Genomic DNA, 20283 nt, shown 5'->3' with positions numbered 1-20283 from the left:
TTCAATACAAACCGGCCACTTTATGGCCTTCCTAGTAAAAAAGGGTCGAAAATGAGTAATGTCCTAAATTAACGAGAAGATTTTCTTGACCTCCATTTTGGCCGAATTTTAAGAGAATGCAAAAATATCCCATGGAAGTCGTAGTTATGTTGTTTACCTATCCAACGAATTGTCACATGCTAAGATTCAATGCAAATCGGCCACATTATGGCCTTCCTAGTAAAAAGGGTCGAATACGAGTAATGTCCTAAATTAACGAGGAGATTTTCTTAACCTCCATTTTGGCCGAATTTTTAGAGAATGCAAAAATATACCATGGAAGTCGTAGTTATGTTGTTTACCTATCCAACGAATTGTCACATGCTAAGATTCAATGCAAATCGGCCACATTATGGCCTTCCTAGTAAAAAATGGTCGAAAACGAGTAATGTCCTAAATTAACGAGGAGATTTTCTTAACCTCCATTTTGGCCTAATTTTTAGAGAATGCAAAAATATCACATGGAAGTCGTTGTTATGTTGTTTACCTATCCACCGAATTGTCACATGCTACGATTCAATACAAACCGGCCACTTTATGGCCTTCCTAGTAAAAAAGGGTCGAAAACGAGTAATGTCCTAAATTAACGAGAAGATTTTCTTGACCTCCATTTTGGCCGAATTTTAAGAGAATGCAAAAATATCCCATGGAAGTCGTAGTTATGTTGTTTACCTATCCAACGAATTGTCACATGCTAAGATTCAATGCAAATCGGCCACATTATGGCCTTCCTAGTAAAAAATGGTCGAAAACGAGTAATGTCCTAAATTAACGAGGAGATTTTCTTAACCTCCATTTTGGCCGAATTTTTAGAGAATGCAAAAATATACCATGGAAGTCGTAGTTATGTTGTTTACCTATCCAACGAATTGTCACATGCTAAGATTCAATGCAAATCGGCCACATTATGGCCTTCCTAGTAAAAAATGGTCGAAAACGAGTAATGTCCTAAATTAACGAGGAGATTTTCTTAACCTCCATTTTGGCCTAATTTTTAGAGAATGCAAAAATATCACATGGAATTCGTTGTTATGTTGTTTACCTATCCAACGAATTGTCACATGCTACGATTCAATACAAACCGGCCACTTTATGGCCTTCCTAGTAAAAAAGGGTCGAAAATGAGTAATGTCCTAAATTAACGAGAAGATTTTCTTGACCTCCATTTTGGCCGAATTTTAAGAGAATGCAAAAATATCCCATGGAAGTCGTAGTTATGTTGTTTACCTATCCAACGAATTGTCACATGCTAAGATTCAATGCAAATCGGCCACATTATGGCCTTCCTAGTAAAAAAGGGTCGAATACGAGTAATGTCCTAAATTAACGAGGAGATTTTCTTAACCTCCATTTTGGCCGAATTTTTAGAGAATGCAAAAATATACCATGGAAGTCGTAGTTATGTTGTTTACCTATCCAACGAATTGTCACATGCTAAGATTCAATGCAAATCGGCCACATTATGGCCTTCCTAGTAAAAAATGGTCGAAAACGAGTAATGTCCTAAATTAACGAGGAGATTTTCTTAACCTCCATTTTGGCCTAATTTTTAGAGAATGCAAAAATATCACATGGAAGTCGTTGTTATGTTGTTTACCTATCCACCGAATTGTCACATGCTACGATTCAATACAAACCGGCCACTTTATGGCCTTCCTAGTAAAAAAGGGTCGAAAACGAGTAATGTCCTAAATTAACGAGAAGATTTTCTTGACCTCCATTTTGGCCGAATTTTAAGAGAATGCAAAAATATCCCATGGAAGTCGTAGTTATGTTGTTTACCTATCCAACGAATTGTCACATGCTAAGATTCAATGCAAATCGGCCACATTATGGCCTTCCTAGTAAAAAATGGTCGAAAACGAGTAATGTCCTAAATTAACGAGGAGATTTTCTTAACCTCCATTTTGGCCGAATTTTTAGAGAATGCAAAAATATACCATGGAAGTCGTAGTTATGTTGTTTACCTATCCAACGAATTGTCACATGCTAAGATTCAATGCAAATCGGCCACACTATGGCCTTCCTAGTAAAAAATGGTCGAAAACGAGTAATGTCCTAAATTAACGAGGAGATTTTCTTAACCTCCATTTTGGCCTAATTTTTAGAGAATGCAAAAATATCACATGGAATTCGTTGTTATGTTGTTTACCTATCCAACGAATTGTCACATGCTACGATTCAATACAAACCGGCCACTTTATGGCCTTCCTAGTAAAAAAGGGTCGAAAATGAGTAATGTCCTAAATTAACGAGAAGATTTTCTTGACCTCCATTTTGGCCGAATTTTAAGAGAATGCAAAAATATCCCATGGAAGTCGTAGTTATGTTGTTTACCTATCCAACGAATTGTCACATGCTAAGATTCAATGCAAATCGGCCACATTATGGCCTTCCTAGTAAAAAAGGGTCGAATATGAGTAATGTCCTAAATTAACGAGGAGATTTTCTTAACCTCCATTTTGGCCGAATTTTTAGAGAATGCAAAAATATACCATGGAAGTCGTAGTTATGTTGTTTACCTATCCAACGAATTGTCACATGCTAAGATTCAATGCAAATCGGCCACATTATGGCCTTCCTAGTAAAAAATGGTCGAAAACGAGTAATGTCCTAAATTAACGAGGAGATTTTCTTAACCTCCATTTTGGCCTAATTTTTAGAGAATGCAAAAATATCACATGGAAGTCGTTGTTATGTTGTTTACCTATCCACCGAATTGTCACATGCTACGATTCAATACAAACCGGCCACTTTATGGCCTTCCTAGTAAAAAAGGGTCGAAAACGAGTAATGTCCTAAATTAACGAGAAGATTTTCTTGACCTCCATTTTGGCCGAATTTTAAGAGAATGCAAAAATATCCCATGGAAGTCGTAGTTATGTTGTTTACCTATCCAACGAATTGTCACATGCTAAGATTCAATGCAAATCGGCCACATTATGGCCTTCCTAGTAAAAAATGGTCGAAAACGAGTAATGTCCTAAATTAACGAGGAGATTTTCTTAACCTCCATTTTGGCCGAATTTTTAGAGAATGCAAAAATATACCATGGAAGTCGTAGTTATGTTGTTTACCTATCCAACGAATTGTCACATGCTAAGATTCAATGCAAATCGGCCACATTATGGCCTTCCTAGTAAAAAATGGTCGAAAACGAGTAATGTCCTAAATTAACGAGGAGATTTTCTTAACCTCCATTTTGGCCTAATTTTTAGAGAATGCAAAAATATCACATGGAAGTCGTTGTTATGTTGTTTACCTATCCAACGAATTGTCACATGCTACGATTCAATACAAACCGGCCACTTTATGGCCTTCCTAGTAAAAAAGGGTCGAAAACGAGTAATGTCCTAAATTAACGAGAAGATTTTCTTGACCTCCATTTTGGCCGAATTTTTAGAGAATGCAAAAATATCCCATGGAAGTCGTAGTTATGTTGTTTACCTATCCAATGAATTGTCACATGCTAAGATTCAATGCAAATCGGCCACATTATGGCCTTCCTAGTAAAAAATGGTCGAAAACGAGTAATGTCATAAATTAACGAGGAGATTTTCTTAACCTCCATTTTGGCCGAATTTTTAGAGAATGCAAAAATATACCATGGAAGTCGTAGTTATGTTGTTTACCTATCCAACAAATTGTCACATGCTAAGATTCAATGCAAAGCGGCCACATTATGGCATTCCTAGTAAAAAATGGTCGAAAACTAGTAATGTCCTAAATTAACGAGGAGATTTTCTTAACCTCCATTTTGGCCTAATTTTTAGAGAATGCAAAAATATCACATGGAAGTCGTTGTTATGTTGTTTACCTATCCAACGAATTGTCACATGCTACAATTTAATACAAACCGGCCACTTTATGGCCTTCCTAGTAAAAAACGGTCGAAAACGAGTAATGTCCTAAATTAACGAGAAGATTTTCTTGACCTCCATTTTGGCCGAATTTTAAGAGAATGCAAAAATATCCCATGGAAGTCGTAGTTATGTTGTTTACCTATCCAACGAATTGTCACATGCTAAGATTCAATGCCAATCGGCCACATTATGGCCTTCCTAGTAAAAAAGGGTCGAAAACGAGTAATGTCCTAAATTAACGAGGAGATTTTCTTAACCTCCATTTTGGCCGAATTTTTAGAGAATGCAAAAATATACCATGGAAGTCGTAGTTATGTTGTTTACCTATTCAACGAATTGTCACATGCTAAGATTCAATGCAAATCGGCCACATTATGGCCTTCCTAGTAAAAAATGGTCGAAAACGAGTAATGTCCTAAATTAACGAGGAGATTTTCTTAACCTCCATTTTGGCCTAATTTTTAGAGAATGCAAAAATATCACATGGAAGTCGTTGTTATGTTGTTTACCTATCCAACGAATTGTCACATGCTACGATTCAATACAAACCGGCCACTTTATGGCCTTCCTAGTAAAAAAGGGTTGAAAACGAGTAATGTCCTAAATTAACGAGAAGATTTTCTTGACCTCCATTTTGGCCGAATTTTTAGAGAATGCAAAAATATCCCATGGAAGTCGTTGTTATGTTGTTTACCTATCCAACGAATTGTCACATGCTAAGATTCAATGCAAATCGGCCACATTATGGCCTTCCTAGTAAAAAATGGTCGAAAACGAGTAATGTCCTAAATTAACGAGGAGATTTTCTTATCCTCCATTTTGGCCGAATTTTTAGAGAATGCAAAAATATACCATGGAAGTCGTAGTTATGTTGTTTACCTATCCAACGAATTGTCACATGCTAAGATTCAATGCAAATCGGCCACATTATGGCCTTCCTAGTAAAAAATGGTCGAAAACGAGTAATGTCCTAAATTAACGAGGAGATTTTCTTAACCTCCATTTTGGCCTAATTTTTAGAGAATGCAAAAATATCACATGGAAGTCGTTGTTATGTTGTTTACCTATCCAACGAATTGTCACATGCTACGATTCAATACAAACCGGCCACTTTATGGCCTTCCTAGTAAAAAAGGGTCGAAAACGAGTAATGTCCTAAATTAACGAGAAGATTTTCTTGACCTCCATTTTGGCCGAATTTTTAGAGAATGCAAAAATATCCCATGGAAGTCGTAGTTATGTTGTTTACCTATCCAATGAATTGTCACATGCTAAGATTCAATGCAAATCGGCCACATTATGGCCTTCCTAGTAAAAAAGGGTCGAATACGAGTAATGTCCTAAATTAACGAGGAGATTTTCTTAACCTCCATTTTGGCCGAATTTTTAGAGAATGCAAAAATATACCATGGAAGTCGTAGTTATGTTGTTTACCTATCCAACGAATTGTCACATGCTAAGATTCAATGCAAATCGGCCACATTATGGCCTTCCTAGTAAAAAATGGTCGAAAACGAGTAATGTCCTAAATTAACGAGGAGATTTTCTTAACCTCCATTTTGGCCTAATTTTTAGAGAATGCAAAAATATCACATGGAAGTCGTTGTTATGTTGTTTACCTATCCACCGAATTGTCACATGCTACGATTCAATACAAACCGGCCACTTTATGGCCTTCCTAGTAAAAAAGGGTCGAAAACGAGTAATGTCCTAAATTAACGAGAAGATTTTCTTGACCTCCATTTTGGCCGAATTTTAAGAGAATGCAAAAATATCCCATGGAAGTCGTAGTTATGTTGTTTACCTATCCAACGAATTGTCACATGCTAAGATTCAATGCAAATCGGCCACATTATGGCCTTCCTAGTAAAAAATGGTCGAAAACGAGTAATGTCCTAAATTAACGAGGAGATTTTCTTAACCTCCATTTTGGCCGAATTTTTAGAGAATGCAAAAATATACCATGGAAGTCGTAGTTATGTTGTTTACCTATCCAACGAATTGTCACATGCTAAGATTCAATGCAAATCGGCCACATTATGGCCTTCCTAGTAAAAAATGGTCGAAAACGAGTAATGTCCTAAATTAACGAGGAGATTTTCTTAACCTCCATTTTGGCCTAATTTTTAGAGAATGCAAAAATATCACATGGAAGTCGTTGTTATGTTGTTTACCTATCCAACGAATTGTCACATGCTACGATTCAATACAAACCGGCCACTTTATGGCCTTCCTAGTAAAAAAGGGTCGAAAACGAGTAATGTCCTAAATTAACGAGAAGATTTTCTTGACCTCCATTTTGGCCGAATTTTTAGAGAATGCAAAAATATCCCATGGAAGTCGTAGTTATGTTGTTTACCTATCCAATGAATTGTCACATGCTAAGATTCAATGCAAATCGGCCACATTATGGCCTTCCTAGTAAAAAATGGTCGAAAACGAGTAATGTCATAAATTAACGAGGAGATTTTCTTAACCTCCATTTTGGCTGAATTTTTAGAGAATGCAAAAATATACCATGGAAGTCGTAGTTATGTTGTTTACCTATCCAACAAATTGTCACATGCTAAGATTCAATGCAAAGCGGCCACATTATGGCATTCCTAGTAAAAAATGGTCGAAAACTAGTAATGTCCTAAATTAACGAGGAGATTTTCTTAACCTCCATTTTGGCCTAATTTTTAGAGAATGCAAAAATATCACATGGAAGTCGTTGTTATGTTGTTTACCTATCCAACGAATTGTCACATGCTACAATTTAATACAAACCGGCCACTTTATGGCCTTCCTAGTAAAAAACGGTCGAAAACGAGTAATGTCCTAAATTAACGAGAAGATTTTCTTGACCTCCATTTTGGCCGAATTTTAAGAGAATGCAAAAATATCCCATGGAAGTCGTAGTTATGTTGTTTACCTATCCAACGAATTGTCACATGCTAAGATTCAATGCCAATCGGCCACATTATGGCCTTCCTAGTAAAAAAGGTTCGAAAACGAGTAATGTCCTAAATTAACGAGGAGATTTTCTTAACCTCCATTTTGGCCGAATTTTTAGAGAATGCAAAAATATACCATGGAAGTCGTAGTTATGTTGTTTACCTATTCAACGAATTGTCACATGCTAAGATTCAATGCAAATCGGCCACATTATGGCCTTCCTAGTAAAAAATGGTCGAAAACGAGTAATGTCCTAAATTAACGAGGAGATTTTCTTAACCTCCATTTTGGCCTAATTTTTAGAGAATGCAAAAATATCACATGGAAGTCGTTGTTATGTTGTTTACCTATCCACCGAATTGTCACATGCTACGATTCAATACAAACCGGCCACTTTATGGCCTTCCTAGTAAAAAAGGGTCGAAAACGAGTAATGTCCTAAATTAACGAGAAGATTTTCTTGACCTCCATTTTGGCCGAATTTTAAGAGAATGCAAAAATATCCCATGGAAGTCGTAGTTATGTTGTTTACCTATCCAACGAATTGTCACATGCTAAGATTCAATGCAAATCGGCCACATTATGGCCTTCCTAGTAAAAAATGGTCGAAAACGAGTAATGTCCTAAATTAACGAGGAGATTTTCTTAACCTCCATTTTGGCCGAATTTTTAGAGAATGCAAAAATATACCATGGAAGTCGTAGTTATGTTGTTTACCTATCCAACGAATTGTCACATGCTAAGATTCAATGCAAATCGGCCACATTATGGCCTTCCTAGTAAAAAATGGTCGAAAACGAGTAATGTCCTAAATTAACGAGGAGATTTTCTTAACCTCCATTTTGGCCTAATTTTTAGAGAATGCAAAAATATCACATGGAAGTCGTTGTTATGTTGTTTACCTATCCAACGAATTGTCACATGCTACGATTCAATACAAACCGGCCACTTTATGGCCTTCCTAGTAAAAAAGGGTCGAAAACGAGTAATGTCCTAAATTAACGAGAAGATTTTCTTGACCTCCATTTTGGCCGAATTTTTAGAGAATGCAAAAATATCCCATGGAAGTCGTAGTTATGTTGTTTACCTATCCAATGAATTGTCACATGCTAAGATTCAATGCAAATCGGCCACATTATGGCCTTCCTAGTAAAAAATGGTCGAAAACGAGTAATGTCATAAATTAACGAGGAGATTTTCTTAACCTCCATTTTGGCCGAATTTTTAGAGAATGCAAAAATATACCATGGAAGTCGTAGTTATGTTGTTTACCTATCCAACAAATTGTCACATGCTAAGATTCAATGCAAAGCGGCCACATTATGGCATTCCTAGTAAAAAATGGTCGAAAACTAGTAATGTCCTAAATTAACGAGGAGATTTTCTTAACCTCCATTTTGGCCTAATTTTTAGAGAATGCAAAAATATCACATGGAAGTCGTTGTTATGTTGTTTACCTATCCAACGAATTGTCACATGCTACAATTTAATACAAACCGGCCACTTTATGGCCTTCCTAGTAAAAAACGGTCGAAAACGAGTAATGTCCTAAATTAACGAGAAGATTTTCTTGACCTCCATTTTGGCCGAATTTTAAGAGAATGCAAAAATATCCCATGGAAGTCGTAGTTATGTTGTTTACCTATCCAACGAATTGTCACATGCTAAGATTCAATGCCAATCGGCCACATTATGGCCTTCCTAGTAAAAAAGGTTCGAAAACGAGTAATGTCCTAAATTAACGAGGAGATTTTCTTAACCTCCATTTTGGCCGAATTTTTAGAGAATGCAAAAATATACCATGGAAGTCGTAGTTATGTTGTTTACCTATTCAACGAATTGTCACATGCTAAGATTCAATGCAAATCGGCCACATTATGGCCTTCCTAGTAAAAAATGGTCGAAAACGAGTAATGTCCTAAATTAACGAGGAGATTTTCTTAACCTCCATTTTGGCCTAATTTTTAGAGAATGCAAAAATATCACATGGAAGTCGTTGTTATGTTGTTTACCTATCCAACGAATTGTCACATGCTACGATTCAATACAAACCGGCCACTTTATGGCCTTCCTAGTAAAAAAGGGTCGAAAACGAGTAATGTCCTAAATTAACGAGAAGATTTTCTTGACCTCCATTTTGGCCGAATTTTTAGAGAATGCAAAAATATCCCATGGAAGTCGTTGTTATGTTGTTTACCTATCCAACGAATTGTCACATGCTAAGATTCAATGCAAATCGGCCACATTATGGCCTTCCTAGTAAAAAATGGTCGAAAACGAGTAATGTCCTAAATTAACGAGGAGATTTTCTTAACCTCCATTTTGGCCGAATTTTTAGAGAATGCAAAAATATACCATGGAAGTCGTAGTTATGTTGTTTACCTATCCAACGAATTGTCACATGCTAAGATTCAATGCAAATCGGCCACATTATGGCCTTCCTAGTAAAAAATGGTCGAAAACGAGTAATGTCCTAAATTAACGAGGAGATTTTCTTAACCTCCATTTTGGCCTAATTTTTAGAGAATGCAAAAATATCACATGGAAGTCGTTGTTATGTTGTTTACCTATCCAACGAATTGTCACATGCTACGATTCAATACAAACCGGCCACTTTATGGCCTTCCTAGTAAAAAAGGGTCGAAAACGAGTAATGTCCTAAATTAACGAGAAGATTTTCTTGACCTCCATTTTGGCCGAATTTTTAGAGAATGCAAAAATATCCCATGGAAGTCGTAGTTATGTTGTTTACCTATCCAATGAATTGTCACATGCTAAGATTCAATGCAAATCGGCCACATTATGGCCTTCCTAGTAAAAAATGGTCGAAAACGAGTAATGTCATAAATTAACGAGGAGATTTTCTTAACCTCCATTTTGGCCGAATTTTTAGAGAATGCAAAAATATACCATGGAAGTCGTAGTTATGTTGTTTACCTATCCAACAAATTGTCACATGCTAAGATTCAATGCAAAGCGGCCACATTATGGCATTCCTAGTAAAAAATGGTCGAAAACTAGTAATGTCCTAAATTAACGAGGAGATTTTCTTAACCTCCATTTTGGCCTAATTTTTAGAGAATGCAAAAATATCACATGGAAGTCGTTGTTATGTTGTTTACCTATCCAACGAATTGTCACATGCTACAATTTAATACAAACCGGCCACTTTATGGCCTTCCTAGTAAAAAACGGTCGAAAACGAGTAATGTCCTAAATTAACGAGAAGATTTTCTTGACCTCCATTTTGGCCGAATTTTAAGAGAATGCAAAAATATCCCATGGAAGTCGTAGTTATGTTGTTTACCTATCCAACGAATTGTCACATGCTAAGATTCAATGCCAATCGGCCACATTATGGCCTTCCTAGTAAAAAAGGGTCGAAAACGAGTAATGTCCTAAATTAACGAGGAGATTTTCTTAACCTCCATTTTGGCCGAATTTTTAGAGAATGCAAAAATATACCATGGAAGTCGTAGTTATGTTGTTTACCTATTCAACGAATTGTCACATGCTAAGATTCAATGCAAATCGGCCACATTATGGCCTTCCTAGTAAAAAATGGTCGAAAACGAGTAATGTCCTAAATTAACGAGGAGATTTTCTTAACCTCCATTTTGGCCTAATTTTTAGAGAATGCAAAAATATCACATGGAAGTCGTTGTTATGTTGTTTACCTATCCAACGAATTGTCACATGCTACGATTCAATACAAACCGGCCACTTTATGGCCTTCCTAGTAAAAAAGGGTCGAAAATGAGTAATGTCCTAAATTAACGAGAAGATTTTCTTGACCTCCATTTTGGCCGAATTTTTAGAGAATGCAAAAATATCCCATGGAAGTCGTTGTTATGTTGTTTACCTATCCAACGAATTGTCACATGCTAAGATTCAATGCAAATCGGCCACATTATGGCCTTCCTAGTAAAAAATGGTCGAAAACGAGTAATGTCCTAAATTAACGAGGAGATTTTCTTAACCTCCATTTTGGCCGAATTTTTAGAGAATGCAAAAATATACCATGGAAGTCGTAGTTATGTTGTTTACCTATCCAACGAATTGTCACATGCTAAGATTCAATGCAAATCGGCCACATTATGGCCTTCCTAGTAAAAAATGGTCGAAAACGAGTAATGTCCTAAATTAACGAGGAGATTTTCTTAACCTCCATTTTGGCCTAATTTTTAGAGAATGCAAAAATATCACATGGAAGTCGTTGTTATGTTGTTTACCTATCCAACGAATTGTCACATGCTACGATTCAATACAAACCGGCCACTTTATGGCCTTCCTAGTAAAAAAGGGTCGAAAACGAGTAATGTCCTAAATTAACGAGAAGATTTTCTTGACCTCCATTTTGGCCGAATTTTTAGAGAATGCAAAAATATCCCATGGAAGTCGTAGTTATGTTGTTTACCTATCCAATGAATTGTCACATGCTAAGATTCAATGCAAATCGGCCACATTATGGCCTTCCTAGTAAAAAATGATCGAAAACGAGTAATGTCATAAATTAACGAGGAGATTTTCTTAACCTCCATTTTGGCCGAATTTTTAGAGAATGCAAAAATATACCATGGAAGTCGTAGTTATGTTGTTTACCTATCCAACAAATTGTCACATGCTAAGATTCAATGCAAATCGGCCACATTATGGCATTCCTAGTAAAAAATGGTCGAAAACTAGTAATGTCCTAAATTAACGAGGAGATTTTCTTAACCTCCATTTTGGCCTAATTTTTAGAGAATGCAAAAATATCACATGGAAGTCGTTGTTATGTTGTTTACCTATCCAACGAATTGTCACATGCTACGATTTAATACAAACCGGCCACTTTATGGCCTTCCTAGTAAAAAAGGGTCAAAAACGAGTAATGTCCTAAATTAACGAGGAGATTTTCTTAACCTCCATTTTGGCCGAATTTTTAGAGAATGCAAAAATATACCATGGAAGTCGCAGTTATGTTGTTTACCTATTCAACGAATTGTCACATGCTAAGATTCAATGCAAATCGGCCACATTATGGCCTTCCTAGTAAAAAATGGTCGAAAACGAGTAATGTCCTAAATTAACGAGGAGATTTTCTTAACCTCCATTTTGGCCGAATTTTTAGAGAATGCAAAAATATACCATGGAAGTCGTAGTTATGTTGTTTACCTATTCAACGAATTGTCACATGCTAAGATTCAATGCAAATCGGCCACATTATGGCCTTCCTAGTAAAAAATGGTCGAAAACGAGTAATGTCCTAAATTAACGAGGAGATTTTCTTAACCTCCATTTTGGCCGAATTTTTAGAGAATGCAAAAATATACCATGGAAGTCGTAGTTATGTTGTTTACCTATCCAACGAATTGTCACATGCTAAGATTCAATGCAAATCGGCCACATTATGGCATTCCTAGTAAAAAATGGTCGAAAACTAGTAATGTCCTAAATTAACGAGGAGATTTTCTTAACCTCCATTTTGGCCTAATTTTTAGAGAATGCAAAAATATCACATGGAAGTCGTTGTTATGTTGTTTACCTATCCAACGAATTGTCACATGCTACGATTTAATACAAACCGGCCACTTTATGGCCTTCCTAGTAAAAAACGGTCGAAAACGAGTAATGTCCTAAATTAACGAGAAGATTTTCTTGACCTCCATTTTGGCCGAATTTTAAGAGAATGCAAAAATATCCCATGGAAGTCGTAGTTATGTTGTTTACCTATCCAACGAATTGTCACATGCTAAGATTCAATGCCAATCGGCCACATTATGGCCTTCCTAGTAAAAAAGGGTCGAAAACGAGTAATGTCCTAAATTAACGAGGAGATTTTCTTAACCTCCATTTTGGCCGAATTTTTAGAGAATGCAAAAATATACCATGGAAGTCGTAGTTATGTTGTTTACCTATTCAACGAATTGTCACATGCTAAGATTCAATGCAAATCGGCCACATTATGGCCTTCCTAGTAAAAAATGGTTGAAAACGAGTAATGTCCTAAATTAACGAGGAGATTTTCTTAACCTCCATTTTGGCCGAATTTTTAGAGAATGCAAAAATATACCATGGAAGTCGTAGTTATGTTGTTTACCTATCCAACGAATTGTCACATGCTAAGATTCAATGCAAATCGGCCACATTATGGCCTTCCTAGTAAAAAATGGTCGAAAACGAGTAATGTCCTAAATTAACGAGAAGATTTTCTTGACCTCCATTTTGGCCGAATTTTTAGAGAATGCAAAAATATCCCATGGAAGTCGTAGTTATGTTGTTTACCTATCCAACGAATTGTCACATGCTAAGATTCAATGCAAATCGGCCACATTATGGCCTTCCTAGTAAAAAATGGTCGAAGACGAGTAATGTCATAAATTAACGAGGAGATTTTCTTAACCTCCATTTTGGCCGAATTTTTAGAGAATGCAAAAATATACCATGGAAGTCGTAGTTATGTTGTTTACCTATCCAACGAATTGTCACATGCTAAGATTCAATGCAAATCGGCCACATTATGGCATTCCTAGTAAAAAATGGTCGAAAACTAGTAATGTCCTAAATTAACGAGGAGATTTTCTTAACCTCCATTTTGGCCTAATTTTTAGAGAATGCAAAAATATCACATGGAAGTCGTTGTTATGTTGTTTACCTATCCAACGAATTGTCACATGCTACGATTTAATACAAACCGGCCACTTTATGGCCTTCCTAGTAAAAAAGGGTCGAAAACGAGTAATGTCCTAAATTAACGAGAAGATTTTCTTGACCTCCATTTTGGCCGAATTTTAAGAGAATGCAAAAATATCCCATGGAAGTCGTAGTTATGTTGTTTACCTATCCAACGAATTGTCACATGCTAAGATTCAATGCAAATCGGCCACATTATGGCCTTCCTAGTAAAAAAGGGTCGAAAACGAGTAATGTCCTAAATTAACGAGGAGATTTTCTTAACCTCCATTTTGGCCGAATTTTTAGAGAATGCAAAAATATACCATGGAAGTCGTAGTTATGTTGTTTACCTATTCAACGAATTGTCACATGCTAAGATTCAATGCAAATCGGCCACATTATGGCCTTCCTAGTAAAAAATGGTCGAAAACGAGTAATGTCCTAAATTAACGAGGAGATTTTCTTAACCTCCATTTTGGCCGAATTTTTAGAGAATGCAAAAATATACCATGGAAGTCGTAGTTATGTTGTTTACCTATCCAACGAATTGTCACATGCTAAGATTCAATGCAAATCGGCCACATTATGGCCTTCCTAGTAAAAAATGGTCGAAAACGAGTAATGTCCTAAATTAACGAGGAGATTTTCTTAACCTCCATTTTGGCCTAATTTTTAGAGAATGCAAAAATATCACATGGAAGTCGTTGTTATGTTGTTTACCTATCCACCGAATTGTCACATGCCACGATTCAATACAAACCGGCCACTTTATGGCCTTCCTAGTAAAAAAGGGTCGAAAACGAGTAATGTCCTAAATTAACGAGAAGATTTTCTTGACCTCCATTTTGGCCGAATTTTTAGAGAATGCAAAAATATCCCATGGAAGTCGTAGTTATGTTGTTTACCTATCCAACGAATTGTCACATGCTAAGATTCAATGCAAATCGGCCACATTATGGCCTTCCTAGTAAAAAATGGTCGAAAACGAGTAATGTCATAAATTAACGAGGAGATTTTCTTAACCTCCATTTTGGCCGAATTTTTAGAGAATGCAAAAATATACCATGGAAGTCGTAGTTATGTTGTTTACCTATCCAACGAATTGTCACATGCTAAGATTCAATGCAAATCGGCCACATTATGGCATTCCTAGTAAAAAATGGTCGAAAACTAGTAATGTCCTAAATTAACGAGGAGATTTTCTTAACCTCCATTTTGGCCTAATTTTTAGAGAATGCAAAAATATCACATGGAAGTCGTTGTTATGTTGTTTACCTATCCAACGAATTGTCACATGCTACGATTTAATACAAACCGGCCACTTTATGGCCTTCCTAGTAAAAAAGGGTCGAAAACGAGTAATGTCCTAAATTAACGAGAAGATTTTCTTGACCTCCATTTTGGCCGAATTTTAAGAGAATGCAAAAATATCCCATGGAAGTCGTAGTTATGTTGTTTACCTATCCAACGAATTGTCACATGCTAAGATTCAATGCAAATCGGCCACATTATGGCCTTCCTAGTAAAAAATGGTCGAAAACGAGTAATGTCCTAAATTAACGAGGAGATTTTCTTAACCTCCATTTTGGCCGAATTTTTAGAGAATGCAAAAATATACCATGGAAGTCGTAGTTATGTTGTTTACCTATCCAACGAATTGTCACATGCTAAGATTCAATGCAAATCGGCCACATTATGGCATTCCTAGTAAAAAATGGTCGAAAACTAGTAATGTCCTAAATTAACGAGGAGATTTTCTTAACCTCCATTTTGGCCTAATTTTTAGAGAATGCAAAAATATCACATGGAAGTCGTTGTTATGTTGTTTACCTATCCAACGAATTGTCACATGCTACGATTTAATACAAACCGGCCACTTTATGGCCTTCCTAGTAAAAAAGGGTCGAAAACGAGTAATGTCCTAAATTAACGAGAAGATTTTCTTGACCTCCATTTTGGCCGAATTTTTAGAGAATGCAAAAATATACCATGGAAGTCGTAGTTATGTTGTTTACCTATCCAACGAATTGTCACATGCTAAGATTCAATGCAAATCGGCCACATTATGGCCTTCCTAGTAAAAAATGGTCGAAAACGAGTAATGTCCTAAATTAACGAGGAGATTTTCTTAACCTCCATTTTGGCCGAATTTTTAGAGAATGCAAAAATATACCATGGAAGTCGTAGTTATGTTGTTTACCAATCCAACGAATTGTCACATGCTAAGATTCAATGCAAATCGGCCACATTATGGCCTTCCTAGTAAAAAAGGGTCGAAAACGAGTAATGTCCTAAATTAACGAGGAGATTTTCTTAACCTCCATTTTGGCCTAATTTTTAGAGAATGCAAGAATATCACATGGAAGTCGTTGTTATGTTGTTTACCTATCCAACGAATTGTCACATGCTAAGATTCAATACAAACCGGCCACTTTATGGCCTTCCTAGTAAAACAGGGTCGAAAACGAGTAATGTCCTAAATTAACGAGGATATTTTCTTAACCTCCATTTTGGCCGAATATTTAGAGAATGTAAAAATATCCCATGGAAATCGTAGCTTTGTTGTTTACCTATCCAACGAATTGTCACATGCTAAGATTCAATACAAACCGGCCACTTTATGGCCTTCCTAGTAAAAAAGGGTCGAAAACGAGTAATGTCCTAATATAACGAGGAGATTTTCTTAACCTCCATTTTGGCCGAATTTTTAGAGAATGCAAAAATATCCCACGGAAGTCGTAGTTATGTTGGTTACCTATCCAAAGAATTGTCACATGCTAAGATTCAATGCAAATCGGCCACATTATGGCCTTCCTAGTAAAAAATGGTCGAAAACGAGTAATGTCCTAAATTAACGAGGAGATTTTCTTAACCTCCATTTTGGCCGAATTTTTAGAGAATGCAAAAATATACCATGGAAGTCGTAGTTATGTTGTTTACCTATCCAACGAATTGTCACATGCTAAGATTCAATGCAAATCGGCCACATTATGGCATTCCTAGTAAAAAATGGTCGAAAACGAGTAATGTCCTAAATTAACGAGGAGATTTTCTTAACCTCCATTTTGGCCTAATTTTTAGAGAATGCAAAAATATCACATGGAAGTCGTTGTTATGTTGTTTACCTATCCAACGAATTGTCACATGCTACGATTCAATACAAACCGGCCACTTTATGGCCTTCCTAGTAAAAAAGGGTCGAAAACGAGTAATGTCCTAAATTAACGAGAAGATTTTCTTGACCTCCATTTTGGCCGAATTTTAAGAGAATGCAAAAATATCCCATGGAAGTCGTAGTTATGTTGTTTACCTATCCAACGAATTGTCACATGCTAAGATTCAATGCAAATCGGCCACATTATGGCCTTCCTAGTAAGAAAGGGTCGAAAACGAGTAATGTCCTAAATTAACGAGGAGATTTTCTTAACCTCCATTTTGGCCGAATTTTTAGAGAATGCAAAAATATCCCACGGAAGTCGTAGTTATGTTGGTTACCTATCCAAAGAATTGTCACATGCTAAGATTCAATGCAAATCGGCCACATTATGGCCTTCCTAGTAAAAAATGGTCGAAAACGAGTAATGTCCTAAATTAACGAGGAGATTTTCTTAACCTCCATTTTGGCCGAATTTTTAGAGAATGCAAAAATATACCATGGAAGTCGTAGTTATGTTGTTTACCTATCCAACGAATTGTCACATGCTAAGATTCAATGCAAATCGGCCACATTATGGCCTTCCTAGTAAAAAATGGTCGAAAACGAGTAATGTCCTAAATTAACGAGGAGATTTTCTTAACCTCCATTTTGGCCTAATTTTTAGAGAATGCAAAAATATCACATGGAAGTCGTTGTTATGTTGTTTACCTATCCACCGAATTGTCACATGCCACGATTCAATACAAACCGGCCACTTTATGGCCTTCCTAGTAAAAAAGGGTCGAAAACGAGTAATGTCCTAAATTAACGAGAAGATTTTCTTGACCTCCATTTTGGCCGAATTTTTAGAGAATGCAAAAATATCCCATGGAAGTCGTAGTTATGTTGTTTACCTATCCAACGAATTGTCACATGCTAAGATTCAATGCAAATCGGCCACATTATGGCCTTCCTAGTAAAAAATGGTCGAAAACGAGTAATGTCATAAATTAACGAGGAGATTTTCTTAACCTCCATTTTGGCCGAATTTTTAGAGAATGCAAAAATATACCATGGAAGTCGTAGTTATGTTGTTTACCTATCCAACGAATTGTCACATGCTAAGATTCAATGCAAATCGGCCACATTATGGCATTCCTAGTAAAAAATGGTCGAAAACTAGTAATGTCCTAAATTAACGAGGAGATTTTCTTAACCTCCATTTTGGCCTAATTTTTAGAGAATGCAAAAATATCACATGGAAGTCGTTGTTATGTTGTTTACCTATCCAACGAATTGTCACATGCTACGATTTAATACAAACCGGCCACTTTATGGCCTTCCTAGTAAAAAAGGGTCGAAAACGAGTAATGTCCTAAATTAACGAGAAGATTTTCTTGACCTCCATTTTGGCCGAATTTTAAGAGAATGCAAAAATATCCCATGGAAGTCGTAGTTATGTTGTTTACCTATCCAACGAATTGTCACATGCTAAGATTCAATGCAAATCGGCCACATTATGGCCTTCCTAGTAAAAAATGGTCGAAAACGAGTAATGTCCTAAATTAACGAGGAGATTTTCTTAACCTCCATTTTGGCCGAATTTTTAGAGAATGCAAAAATATACCATGGAAGTCGTAGTTATGTTGTTTACCTATCCAACGAATTGTCACATGCTAAGATTCAATGCAAATCGGCCACATTATGGCATTCCTAGTAAAAAATGGTCGAAAACTAGTAATGTCCTAAATTAACGAGGAGATTTTCTTAACCTCCATTTTGGCCTAATTTTTAGAGAATGCAAAAATATCACATGGAAGTCGTTGTTATGTTGTTTACCTATCCAACGAATTGTCACATGCTACGATTTAATACAAACCGGCCACTTTATGGCCTTCCTAGTAAAAAAGGGTCGAAAACGAGTAATGTCCTAAATTAACGAGAAGATTTTCTTGACCTCCATTTTGGCCGAATTTTTAGAGAATGCAAAAATATCCCATGGAAGTCGTAGTTATGTTGTTTACCTATCCAACGAATTGTCACATGCTAAGATTCAATGCAAATCGGCCACATTATGGCCTTCCTAGTAAAAAATGGTCGAAAACGAGTAATGTCATAAATTAACGAGGAGATTTTCTTAACCTCCATTTTGGCCGAATTTTTAGAGAATGCAAAAATATACCATGGAAGTCGTAGTTATGTTGTTTACCTATCCAACGAATTGTCACATGCTAAGATTCAATGCAAATCGGCCACATTATGGCATTCCTAGTAAAAAATGGTCGAAAACTAGTAATGTCCTAAATTAACGAGGAGATTTTCTTAACCTCCATTTTGGCCTAATTTTTAGAGAATGCAAAAATATCACATGGAAGTCGTTGTTATGTTGTTTACCTATCCAACGAATTGTCACATGCTACGATTTAATACAAACCGGCCACTTTATGGCCTTCCTAGTAAAAAAGGGTCGAAAACGAGTAATGTCCTAAATTAACGAGAAGATTTTCTTGACCTCCATTTTGGCCGAATTTTAAGAGAATGCAAAAATATCCCATGGAAGTCGTAGTTATGTTGTTTACCTATCCAACGAATTGTCACATGCTAAGATTCAATGCAAATCGGCCACATTATGGCCTTCCTAGTAAAAAATGGTCGAAAACGAGTAATGTCCTAAATTAACGAGGAGATTTTCTTAACCTCCATTTTGGCCGAATTTTTAGAGAATGCAAAAATATACCATGGAAGTCGTAGTTATGTTGTTTACCTATCCAACGAATTGTCACATGCTAAGATTCAATGCAAATCGGCCACATTATGGCATTCCTAGTAAAAAATGGTCGAAAACTAGTAATGTCCTAAATTAACGAGGAGATTTTCTTAACCTCCATTTTGGCCTAATTTTTAGAGAATGCAAAAATATCACATGGAAGTCGTTGTTATGTTGTTTACCTATCCAACGAATTGTCACATGCTACGATTTAATACAAACCGGCCACTTTATGGCCTTCCTAGTAAAAAAGGGTCGAAAACGAGTAATGTCCTAAATTAACGAGAAGATTTTCTTGACCTCCATTTTGGCCGAATTTTTAGAGAATGCAAAAATATACCATGGAAGTCGTAGTTATGTTGTTTACCTATCCAACGAATTGTCACATGCTAAGATTCAATGCAAATCGGCCACATTATGGCCTTCCTAGTAAAAAATGGTCGAAAACGAGTAATGTCCTAAATTAACGAGGAGATTTTCTTAACCTCCATTTTGGCCGAATTTTTAGAGAATGCAAAAATATACCATGGAAGTCGTAGTTATGTTGTTTACCAATCCAACGAATTGTCACATGCTAAGATTCAATGCAAATCGGCCACATTATGGCCTTCCTAGTAAAAAAGGGTCGAAAACGAGTAATGTCCTAAATTAACGAGGAGATTTTCTTAACCTCCATTTTGGCCTAATTTTTAGAGAATGCAAGAATATCACATGGAAGTCGTTGTTATGTTGTTTACCTATCCAACGAATTGTCACATGCTAAGATTCAATACAAACCGGCCACTTTATGGCCTTCCTAGTAAAACAGGGTCGAAAACGAGTAATGTCCTAAATTAACGAGGATATTTTCTTAACCTCCATTTTGGCCGAATATTTAGAGAATG

Source organism: Medicago sativa, chromosome 1 (genome assembly GCF_051527215.1).
Source record: "Medicago sativa cultivar Bolivia chromosome 1, Bolivia_mono, whole genome shotgun sequence".
Lineage (NCBI taxonomy): Eukaryota > Viridiplantae > Streptophyta > Magnoliopsida > Fabales > Fabaceae > Medicago > Medicago sativa.
Note: the sequence above shows the minus strand (reverse complement) of the source record.